Source organism: Panthera leo, chromosome F3 (genome assembly GCF_018350215.1).
Source record: "Panthera leo isolate Ple1 chromosome F3, P.leo_Ple1_pat1.1, whole genome shotgun sequence".
NCBI lineage: Eukaryota > Metazoa > Chordata > Mammalia > Carnivora > Felidae > Panthera > Panthera leo.
In genome coordinates, this window is record NC_056696.1 from 36,265,373 (window position 1) to 36,277,917 (window position 12,545).

The 12,545-nt window shown below is 39.4% G+C and overlaps 1 long non-coding RNA gene across 3 annotated transcripts in view; it reads left to right on the forward strand.

Annotated features, from left to right (window-relative positions):
- LOC122212339 overlaps window positions 1–12,163 on the forward strand; it is a 48,039-nt gene extending 35,876 nt beyond the window's left edge. For 2 of the 3 annotated variants that reach the window (XR_006199105.1, XR_006199104.1), the window contains exons 3-6: window positions 6,959–7,040; window positions 9,153–9,258; window positions 9,780–9,876; window positions 12,057–12,163. This is a non-coding gene — a long non-coding RNA (uncharacterized LOC122212339). Of the gene's footprint in view, window positions 1–6,958; window positions 7,041–9,152; window positions 9,259–9,779; window positions 9,877–11,531; window positions 11,605–12,056 lie in introns of those variants that run through there. The other variant, XR_006199106.1, reaches the window with a different exon arrangement.
- The last annotated feature ends 382 nt before the right edge of the window (window positions 12,164–12,545 follow it).

Consider the following 12,545-nt stretch of genomic DNA (forward strand, 5'->3'; position numbering starts at 1 on the left):
ATGGGTTAAGGACCTAAATGTGAGACCTGAAACCATAAAAATCCTAGAAGAAAGCACAGGCAGTAATTTCTCTAACACTGGTCAAAACGACATATTTCTAGATATGTCCCCGGAGGCAAGGGAAACAAAAGCAAAAATAAACCACTAGCACTACATCAAAATAAAAAATCTTCTAGAGAGCAAAGGAAACAATCAACAAAACTAAAAGATAACTTACTGAATGGGACAAGATATTTACAAATGACATATCTATAAAGGGTTAATATTCCAAATATATAAAGAAGTCATGGACATGGACAGAAGACATGAATGGACATTTCTCCAAAGAAGACATCCAGATGGCCCACAGACACATGCAAAGATGCTCAACATCACTCATCATCAGGGAAATGCTGATCAAAACTACAATGAGATATCACTTCACACCTGCCAGAATGGCTATGATAAAAAACAGAGAACAACAAGTGTTGGCAAGGATGTGGAGAAAAAAGAACACTTGGGCCCTGTTAGTGGGATGCAGACTGGTACAGTCACTGGGGAAAACAGTGTTTAGTTTCCTCAAAAAGTTAAAAATAGAACTATCATATGATCCAGTAATTGCACTTCTGGGTATTTACCCAAATAATACAAAACACCAATTTAAAAAGATACATGCACCCCTATTTTATTGCAGCATTATTTACAGTAGCCAAATTCTGGAAGCAGCCCAAGTGTCCAACAATAGATACATGGATAAAGAAAAGGTGTACGTACACACACACACACACACACACACACACACACACGCTGGAATATTATTCAGCCATAAAAAAGGATGAAAGTTTGCCATTTGCAATAACATGGATGGATCTAGAGATTATAATATTAGGTGAAATACATCAGTCAGAGAAAGACAAATACCATATGATTTCACTCATATGTGGAATTTAAGAAACAAAACAAAGGAACCAAGAAAAAAAAGACAAACCAAAAAATAGACTCTCAACCATAGAGAACTGAAGGTTACCAGAGGTGGGGGGAGATGGGTGAAATAGGTGAAGGGGATTAAGAATATACTTACCATGATGAGCACAGACTGATGTATGGAATATTTGGATCATTATATTATACACCTGAAACTAATATAGTACTGTATGTTAACTGTATTGGAATTAAAATTAAAAAAACAAAATTAACTCAGGAAGAAAAAAGACTAAATTGACAAAATTTGTAGAGACCCTCCAAATCTTTTGGCTAAAAGCACTGATGTTGGTTTTTCTAACTCAAATCTACTCCCTTTGACTTTTATCCTTTGAGATAATCACAGGGCATCCAATGCACTTGGCCTCTGCCACCTTTGACTCACAGCTGATAAAAGGAAATATACTTCAGTATTGTAAAGGCCTAGCTGCTTCTATTAAAAACAATTATGCTTTGGTAGGACAATCTTTTCACCATGCACTCCAGGAAGATGAAGATCTTAAGCATCATACCTTGCAACCTGGAGATTTTGTCTATTGGAAAAGACACTTCTAGAAAAACTCTCTTCAGCCTCAGTGGAAGGGCCCTTATCAGGTACTACTAAACAACCTTTATATTGCCAAAGTCCAGGGAATATACTCGTTTATTCATGTGACTCATCTAAAGAAAGCACCCCTGGCTGGACCTGCAAAACCATCTGGTGATTAAGATTTCCTGGAATTGAAGCAGATGACATTTGATGAGACAGCTTTCTCGAGATGCCTGGACCAGGTCTGTATACATTTTTTTCCTTTTCCTGCTGTTGCTTCTTCCATCCCTTTGTGGAAAGAAAATGCCCTTATCTGCATTTACCAATCTTTTATAAAAGGGGGAAAATCTCTTTTGATTATGGTCTTTTTGAGAACAGCCTCATTATCATCTCATTATGAACTTTCCTGAAGGGTTAGAAGGTTCAGAATTCCTAAAAGTCTTTCTTTCATGTAAACTATTATGTTGTATTCTAATCCAAATTCATGGTTTCCAAATTTATAACTTTACAGACTGTATTACTGGATAATATTTGTTTTCACAACGGCTCTTTTGAGGGGCTCCTGGGTGGCTCAGTTGGTTAAGTGTCTGACTTCAGCTCAGGTCATGATCTCAAGGTTTGTGAGTTTGAGCCCAGCATCAGGGTCTGTGCTGACAGCTCAGAGCCTGGAGCCTGCTTCAAATTCTGTGTCTCCCTCTCTCTCTGTTCTTTCCCTGCTCACACGGGGTCGGGGTCAGGGTCTCAGTCTCTCTCTCTCTCTCTCAAAAATAAAGATCACACTATCTCTCTCTCATCATCAAAAATAAAGTTAAAAAAACCCACAGCTCTTGGAGAGGACAATATTTTTAATACGTCTGAAGCTTTGCTGACTGTTCTTGCAAAAAGTTAATTAACTATTGCTTTGTTTATACCTGCAATGCATCTTCCCAAATGTACCTGGTTATTTCTTTCACTCTTTTGCTTCATAGCCACTTTTAAAAGGGACTTCTAGGAGACATACATGACTCTAGGTTTGTGTCTGTGGGAAGAATTTTTCTTTCCTAATTTGGAATAAATGCCAATAAATATTTTTAGTTGGTTACTATTAGACCTATGGTCTTGGTTTAGAACCAACATACAGTTTGGAATTATCCTGATACTTTTGATTCTGTCGTTGTTGTTTATCAATCTTTAAGATGTATCCACTAAGGTGATGCTGGCTTAGTGCTTCAAGATGATCTCCAATTCAATTGCTGGGTCACAGGGTAGTTCACTTTTTAACTTTTTGAGGAAACTTCATACTGTTTTCTAAAGTGGCTGCACCAGTCTGCATTTCCTCCAACAGTACAAAAGGGTTCCCCTTTCTCCACATCCTTGCCAACATCTGTGGTTTCCTGAATCACTAAATTCTACTCCTGAAATCAATACTACACCATACCTCTAAGTGTATTTGAATCTAAATTTAAAAAAAAAAAAAGAAAAATAAAAAAATATGGTCTCCAAAGCTTACAACCTTGAGAAGATATAGACTTCAGATGGGAAGTGCCTGAGAGATTCCCCTAACCCTCCTTGTTACTCAAATGTGGCCTTCAGTGGTTTCCAACTGCTATGCCCTTCTTCTCCAATGTCATGACAACCAGGAAAGGTCCTTCCTGACACTGAAGGACAAAACCACTACCTATGAAGAACCTGACTCTTCATCAGTGAGACTTTGGAAGAAAGATCTTGGTTAGAAGGGGGAAATGTAAAAATTAGTAAAGGGAAGCCTTACTAAAATGGAGTTAGGAGGAGCTCTCATGCCTATTGCTCCTTGTCGATTGCAAATTCAATGAGAAGAGGTGGACCTTGCACATGGATATATTTTACTACCCTGGGAAGAGGAAGAAAGAATTCCCTCCTCCTCTGGCGACAGCCCAGCCGATAAGAGTTAGTCATAATTCAGCCAATGAGAAGCCACTAGGCTTCAAACTTCCAGTTTACTGTAATGGAATTTTGCTTCTAACAGCCTTCTCAGCTTTTCCTTTCTTCTATAAATGGTACACTTCTCCCTTGTTCACCAGACTTATCTATGGTTTTGCAGTAGCTTGCTTGTCCTGGATTGCAATTCTCTGCTATTCCCAAATAAACCCATCTTTTCCTGGTAAAATAACTGTTAGTTTTGTTTTTATTTTTTTATTTTTATTTTTTAAGGCATTATTTTTATTTTTATGTATTTATTTTTTAATATGAAATTTATTGTCAAATTGGTTTCCATACAACACCCAGTGCTCATCCCAATGGGTGCCCTCCTCAATACTCATCACCCACCCTCCTCTCCCTCCCATCCCCCATCAACCCTCAGATTTTTCTCAGTTTTTGAGAGTCTCTTACGGTTTGGCTCCCTCCCTCTCGAACTTTTTTTTTTTCCTTCCCCTCCCCCATGGTCTTCTGTTAAGTTTCTCAGGATCCACATAAGAGTGAAAACTTGTTTTTAAAGTTACCATTATTGAATATTTTCCCAGATCACATGAGCCTGAAATTCATTTGGATTAGTGTTTATGTTATTTTTGAGAATTTTAGAAATAGCAAATTTACATAAACGCTTAATTCTGTTTAGCCAATTAAATAGAGCTCTTTTCAAATTAATTTTGGCAATACCATCTGAAGGTCAAAAAAACCTTATCTGTAATATACATAATACGCATACATATAGATGAACATAGAGATCTGTTCAGCTGTTTTCTCTGTGAAGGGCGTTTTGTGAATGGCCACTAATCTTTCTAATTCCTTTCTGAATTTGGTCTGATGTTCTGAAAGTGGAGATAAAAGGACTTTATAACTGAAAAAACATGTTTCTGATAAGAGGATATAAATTTCTTTTTGGTGAAGGGTCTAGGATACATCTACAAAGGACATTGCGTAAGAATGCCTGAAGCTGGTAGGGCCCGATTACAAAGTCTTATAAAGTAGGAGTAAAGTGAGGCTTACTGCTAGCTTTGGGAGCCTGTGTTAAATTCATTTCCTAGCTTTCAGCATTTACGTGAGTAACCTGTATACTTTGAACCAAGAGACTAGGCCAGAGTGCTTTCTGTAAGTCATGTAGGGAAAGGAAAGTTAAAACAGGCCTATGCGGCCAGATTTTGATAAGGGGAATTAGCTGGATGTGGCCATGAACCTTTGTCTTAAGTCTACTTTCTGTTCTTTCATCTTCTCAAAGGGCGTTCCTAAAGCTAGTTGTTACACTAAGACAATTGAGACAATTGAGACAAATAAGACAATTGAGAACTCCCTACAAAGAATTTGTTTCCTTTCAATCATAACCAACTTAAAGGATTCATTATCTGGCCACTGATGATTAGGATCATCTTAATAGTGACTCAAACCAAAAAGCCTTTTTATGGAAAAACTGGAGCAAATTCATGTCTGTACATTAATAATAAAACAGCAGAAAAAGAAATTAAGAAAAAAGTCCCATTTACAATTGCACCAAAAATAATGAAATACATAGGAATAAACTTAACCAAGGAGGTGAAAGACCTGTACTCAAAACTATAAAGCACTGATGAAGGAAATTGAAGATGACACAAAGAAATGGAACAATATTCCATGCTTATGGATTTGAAGGACAAGTATTGTTAAAATGTCTATACTACCTAAGGCAATATACACATTCAATGTAATTCCTATCAAACTACCAACAGCGTTTTTCACAGAGTTAGGAGCAAACAATTCTAAAATTGATATAGAACCACAAAAGACTCAAATAGCTGAAGCAATCTTGATCCAGATTTCAAGTTGTATTGTAAAATGGTAGTAGTCAAAACAGTATGCTATTGGCACAAAAATACACATAGGTCAATGGAACAGAATAGAAAGTTTCGCTTGTAGTTGCCCAGCTTTCAGGGCCTGAATATTTATTTCAGGGCCTGAAATAAATTCACAATTGTATGGTCAAGTAATCTTTGTCAAAAGAGGCAAAAATATGCAATAGGAAAAATTCTCTTCAAAAATGGTATTAGTAAAGCTGGGCAACTACAAGCGAAAGAATGAAACTGGACCACTAACACCACACACAAACAAACTCAAAATGGAGTAAGGACCTAAATGTGAGACCTGAAACCATAAAAATTCTAGATAAAAATTCTAGGCAGTGATTTCTCTGACATTGGTCATAGCAACAGGTTTCTAGATATGTCCCTTGAGGCAAGGGGCCTAAAAGGAAAAATAAACTACTGGGAGTACATCAAAATAAAAAGGCTTCTGGGCAATAAAGGAGACAATCAACAAAACTAAAAGACAACATACTGAATGTAACAAGATGCTTGCTAATGACATATCTAATAAAGGGTATCCAAAATATGTAAAGAACTAATACAACTCAACACCAAAAAAAAAAAAATAATAAGAAGAATCCAATTAATAATGGGCAGAAAACATGTACAGATATATCTCCAAAGAAGACACCCAGATGGCCAACAGACATGTGAGAAGATGCTCAACATCAGTCATCATCAGGGAAATGCAAATCCAAACTACAATGAGATATCACCTCATACCTGTCAGAATGGCTAAAATTACAAACACAAGAGACAACAAATGTTGGCAAGGATGCAGAGAAAAAGAAACCCTCGTGTACTGTTGGTGGGAATGCAAACTGCTGTAGCTGCTGTGGAAGAGTATGGAAGTTCCTTGAAAAGTTAAAAATAGAACTGCCCTAAGATCCAGTAATCTCACTGCTGAGTATTTACCCAAAGATTATGAAAATACTAATTTGAAGGGACATCTGCATCCCTATTTTACTGCAGCATTCTTTACAGTAGCCAAGATATGGAAGGAGCCCAAGTATCCATCGATAGATGAATGGATAAAGAAGCTGTGGTACACACACACAGTGGATTATTATTCAACCATAAAAATGATGAAATCTTGCTATTTGCAACATGGATGGGTCTAGGTAGTAAAATGCTATGCGAAATAAGTCAGAGGAAGACTAATATCATATGATTGCACTCATATGTGGAATTTAAGAAACAAAACAAATGAGCAAAGAGAGAGAGAGAAACCAAAAACAGACTCTTAACTATTGAGAACTGATGGTTACCAGAAGGGAAGTGGGTGGGTGAAATGGGCGAAAAAGGTGAAGCAGGTTAAGAGTACACACATCTCTTGATGGGCACTGAATAATATATGGAATTGTTAAATCACTATATTATACACCTGAAACCAATATAACATTGTATACCTACACTGGAATTAAAATTTTAACTAATTAATTAAAAAAGACTGGGGCCACTCTCCAGGTTTAGACCATGGACACAAGAAACGTCCCCAGAGAGGGCACAGATAATACAGCACCCATGATCCAAAAGTTTACTCCCAAAAATAGGCTAAGAAAGCAAAGATCTTCATTCCACAGGCAGTGAGACCAAAACATTGAATTAACAAGTGCTTGACTGTTATTCTCTAAGGAAACTCTAGTTAGCCTTATTGATTTATGAGCTTGTTTTGCAGAAGTTGACTGACCACCAGCAAGACTAGCTGAGACTGGAGCAAACCAGGAAGAATTCTTGCAGTTGCACAAAATGGACCAAGAGTGAGTGAAAATAACCTCACATCTCCCTCATCATTACCCTTACCCCACCATTTAATGAACATGTGTCCCATGAAAGTATAGGATTCCTGAATTTCCATACTCAGAAAGGAGGACACCTCCCTTCCCTTTTTCCCTATATCTGATCAGCACATTCCATCCACACAATATACCTTGTGATATCCTGACCCCTTATCCTGAAATACATCCAATTGCAATCCTTTGGGTAGGCAGATTTGAGAAAATTTCTCCCATCTCCTTGCTTGGTGCCCTGCAATAAAACCCTTTTTCTCTACCACAAAACCAACATCAGTGTTTGACTTGCTGAGCACTGGGCAATGGGCTCTTGTCTGGTAACAAAATTGGTGATCATGAAGGACTCTCAGTCCTCTCTGGACACCTGCCTGTGGTTTGCCACCTCTTGCTTGCCTGGGATTCTGTGAAGGGGCCTAGTAGCTGCTTAGATATCTAGGGATTCCCCCACAGTGGGATGATGCCAGCCTTCAGCACTTTAGTTTCATTTTTGAGGTGGAAAAACAGGACCTGATTTGGAAAAAGTCTGTTGTTGAATACTTTATGTGTGACAGCACAAGTTTTTCCTCTCTTCTCCTTGATCCTTATTTAGGGGCCTTGATAGACTTCCACAAGGAAGCTTTGACTTCTGAAAGGAAGCCTTGGTTGGGGGAAATCCTGACACTCAAGGAAGAGTTAAGGATCCCACCCAAAGAAGTTCTCGTTTCCTTGTTTGTTGAATTCTTGATCACGCGTATCTAGCTTTGCTATCATTGTATGGGCAATATCTTGGTTAGGATAAAGGAAGTAAATTAAAACCCAAGCATGGGTAATAGTAATTTGATCCCTTCTTGCAGTCCTTTGGCATGCATACTTAAAAACTGGGCAGGGGCACCTGGGTGGCTCAGTTGGTTAAGCATCCGACTTTGGCTCAGGTTGTGATCAGGTCATGATCCCACGGTTCGTAGGTTTGAGCCCTGCATTGGACTCTGTGCTGACAGCTCAGGGCCTGGAGCCTGCTAAGGATTCTGTGTCTCCTTCTCTCTTTGCCCTTCCCCCCCTCATGCTGTGTCTCTCTCAGTATCAAACATAAATAAATATTAAAAAAATATTTTAGAAACTGGGCAACTTGTAGTTATCCCATGAAAAAGGTGGTGATATTTTTCTGTAATACTGCTTGGCCACAAGGCTCCATGGACTCAGGAGAAAGGTGGCCTGGAAATGGGTTTTTGAATTATAAAACTATACTCCAGTTAGAATCGTTATGTAAGAGAGAGGATAAGTGAGATGGATGAAATTCTGTATGTACAATCTTTCATGCTGTTGTATGAGAACAAGCTGGTACAGAAGAAATACAAGATTATGGTACAACCAACCCCCAAAGGGCATTGTTTTATCAGAGTCTAATGATCAAGAGGATGACCTCTCAACTAATACAGCTGAATTCACCAAAGGCTCCAGTTCCACCTCCATATGGAGGTGCAGCAGGGGCTCCAGCTACACAAGCCTCAGAGCCATGGGCTCTTAGGGTCCCAGGCTCATGAGGAGTCAGAACAAAAAGGAATAGTCTCTCGTTCTCATACCCAGCAGGGCAGGGAGCAAAATTTGGCCAGGGAACCATTCAAATTTAGGCAGGGCAATTCCCTTTAAGGCAAGTGTTCCCTGGGGAAATAAATAATGGTGACCAACTTGGTGAAATGATTTGGGCACATTCCCTTTTTCTAATTTCAACTTGTTTAATTGGAAAAATAATATGCCAACACATAAAGATGACCCAAAAAGAATGAAAAACTTGTTCTCCCAATTTTGCCACCCATAACCTCATCTGTGCAAATGTACATAGTTTACTGATCATTCTCCTTATGCCAGAAGAGTGGAGAATGATGTTAAAAGAAGCTGATAAGCTTCATGCTGAGGCTCTAGCCAATCCGATAAGGGCTGCAGTTACCATGGTGGTGCTGGCTGCTGACCCCAACTGAGATGCAAATGATAGGGGGAATTATGCCAGTGTCATAGGTATTCAAAAGAAACTAAGAGGTTGCAAGGGGCCATAGAAATGTCTATGTCACAATTGGTAGAAATTGCCTTTATGCTCTTTAACAGCAAAGATCAAGAACAGGAGAAAAAGTAACAGTGCAAGATGGAACAAGTGACCTTGCTTGCTACTGCCCTCACGCAGGATAGACAAAGAAAAGGTAACGAAGCCAAGGTAAGAATTCCTGACAATCAGAATCAGAAAGGATGCTTCACAGTAGAGCCTTGGAAGTGTGCCTATTGTAAACAAGAAAACCATTGGAAAAGAATTGCCCCTAGATTAAATAAAGCTACTGGGGGAAATGGGAGCAAGATCTCATTACTCTTGAAATATCCCTGCTTACTAAGACTGACCAAGAGTGACAAAGCTCACACTCTATTACAATCCACAGGCTCCATTAACCTTTCTCACAAGGATCCCTGGGCACAAATGAAAGTGAGAAAATGGGATGATTAACACAGGCACCACCTATTCTGTATTAAATACTCACTTAATAAAATTATGCTTTATGAAAGTAATGGAAGTATCAGGAGAGCCTTTGTAAAGACTCTTCTTTCAACCCCTAGGTTGTCAGATTGGAAAAACTTATTTGAAATATAGTTTTTGGTATGTGCCTGAGTGCCCCTCTCCACTATTCAGAAGGGACTTGCTGAATAAGCTCAATGCTCAAGTCACTTTTTTGTCTGGGTGAATAGATATTAAAGTACCAGCAGAGCAGCTTCCGAATTCCAGGCAATATTACAATGAGGAGAGTAACAGCCTATGAATATGTCAGAAGAGATTCTACAAGAGGTAAACCCCAACATTTGGGCAGATGGGAGGACCAGATGGGCAAAAATCTTCTTTTTTTTTTTTTTTTACATTTATTTATTTTTGAGAGAGAGAGAGACAGAGTGTGAGCAGGGGAGGGGCAGAGATAGAGGAAGACACAGAATCCAAAGCAGACTCCAGGCTCCAAGCTGTCAGCACAGAGCCCAACACGGGGCTCGAACCCACAAACTGTGAGATCATGACCTGAGCCAAAGTTGGGTGCTTAACCTACTGAGCCACCCAGAGGCCCCTGGGCAAAAATCTTAACACCTATCCAGGTGAGGCTTTGCCCTAAGGCGAAGATTCCAAACCTAAAACAGTGTTCCCTAAGGGAACGTTCTAAATGAGGTTTTTAGCCTCTGGTGATTGCCTTTTGGAATGAGACTAATTCAGCCCTGTCACTCACCTCCTAACACTCCAATCTCGCTGGTTCAGAAGCCTGCACAAAAGAATATCACTTTGTTCAAGACCTCAGAGCAACTAGACAAATAATGGAACATAGCCACTTGGTGGTACCTAATCCTTAAACCTTGGTTATCACCTTGTCTGAAGATTTTCACTGGTTCACCATGCTCAAGGATGGGTTTTTCTATGTGCCTCTAAGTCCAGAATCTCAAGATCTATTTGCCTTTGAATGGGAAGATTTGGACACTAAGATTAAGGAGCAATGTTCCTGGATGGTACTCCCCCAAGGATTTAAGAAGGTCCCCACCATTATTGGTAAGGTTCTAGCTAAAGATCTGTGAGAACTTCAGCCCACAGAGGGTGCCTTGCTTTAATATGTGGAAGACATTTTGATAGCTGGTAAGACCAGAGACTAAAGACCATTTCGACTCAGAACTTTCTGGCTGACTGAGGATAAGATGTCCAAGAAAGAGGACGAGTTTCTCAACAAGTAAAATGTTTTCTGCTTGAATGGCTTCAGGGGCACAGAAGTTTGCTCCCTGATAGGGAAAGAGGCATTAATCAGGGTTGCCATGCTGACTACCTGGAGGCAACTGTGGAGATTTTTAGGTATGGCAGAATTCTGCTGTATCTAGATTCCCAACTTTGGATTCAGAGCTAAGCCTTTCAATGAAGCCCTCAACTGAGGAGACAATAAACTCCATAATTGGACAGGAGAATGTCACCAGCCATTCCAAGTCATTAAAAAAGTTGTTCATGGCACCAGCACTGGGACTTCCAGACATAAGAAAGCCTTTAGACTTGTCCATTCATGAAAGATAGAGGGTGAGTCTTGGAGTGTTAACACAGACTCTTGGTAACATGAGAAGACCAGTTGCCTATAGTGACAGTGCGGTTGGCATATGTATGAGCTGTGGCAGCAACTTGTGATCTTTTCCAGGAAGCAGAAAAATTTATCCTGAGACAACCTACCACAGTACATACTTCCCACTGTGTTCTTCCTTTGCTGGCTCATGTCTGGTAGATTGGGCAAATATCAAGCAATATTATTGGACAATCCTAATGTTATTCTAAAATCTGTCTCAACTAAATCCAGCCATGTTACTTCCAACCAGTAATGATGAACACATACACACCTGTATTCAAGTAATTGAGCAAGTTTATTCTAGCCCCCCTGATTTGACAGATATACCTCTTAAGGATCCAAACTTGGAAACATTGATCATTTCCAGGATTAACTTTATGGACCACAGTAAGCAGAAGGCTAACCCATCAACAAACCTTGGAAGCCAAAGCCTTTTTGCCAGGTACCTTCATGCAAAAGGATTTAATATCCTCATCCAAGCTTTATGTCTAGGAAAAAAGAACAGATTGATTGTACATAGTGATTCTAAATATGCCTTTTCCACAGTACATGCTCATGGGAATATTTGGAAGGAAAGGAGACTTTTCACCTTGGGGAGGGGAAGGGACATCCTAAGGAAATTTTGGATTTACTTGAGGCAGTAATGAACCCAAAGAAGTAGTTATATAGTCCCTTGTCCAAGGTGCCAAAAATCAGAGTGTTTGATTGCACAAGGAAATGATCAGGCAGATCAGGCTGCCAACTTAGCAGTGAGAATTAAGACTCCAATGTCTGAAATAACCTTCATTCTGGACATGGATGCAACACACAGGTATCTCAAATATTCCCCCTGAAGTTCTTGACAGAGCTAATGAATAGGGATCTAATTGGGGATCTGCATTTTTTTTTTCAGGGTATTGACTACAAATACACCAAAGAAGGCTGGATTTACAACAAACAAGGAATTGTGCTGAGCCCCAAACACCTTATAGAATAAATAATTTATTTTTTTAACATTTATTTATGTATAAAAGAGCGTGAGTTGGTCAGGGGCAGAGAGAGGGAGACACAGAATCCGAAGCAGGTTCCAGGCTCTGAGCTGTCAGCACAGAGCCCAACGCGGGGCTCAAACTCATGAACCGCAAGATCATGACCTGAGCCAAAGTCAGATGCTTTACCGACTGAGCCACCCAGGTGACCCTTTATTGAAGACATTATTAGCCACATTCTTTAGGGTACCCATTATGGAAGCGATGCTAACTTCCATTGGATAGAAAGGTACACTCTAGGATGCAATATACAAAGGATTATTCAGAAAGTAATACAAAAATAAAGGATTTATGCAAAACAAACAAACAAACAAACAAAACAAAGACTAGCCCCCATCTGGACTTAGGGAGTT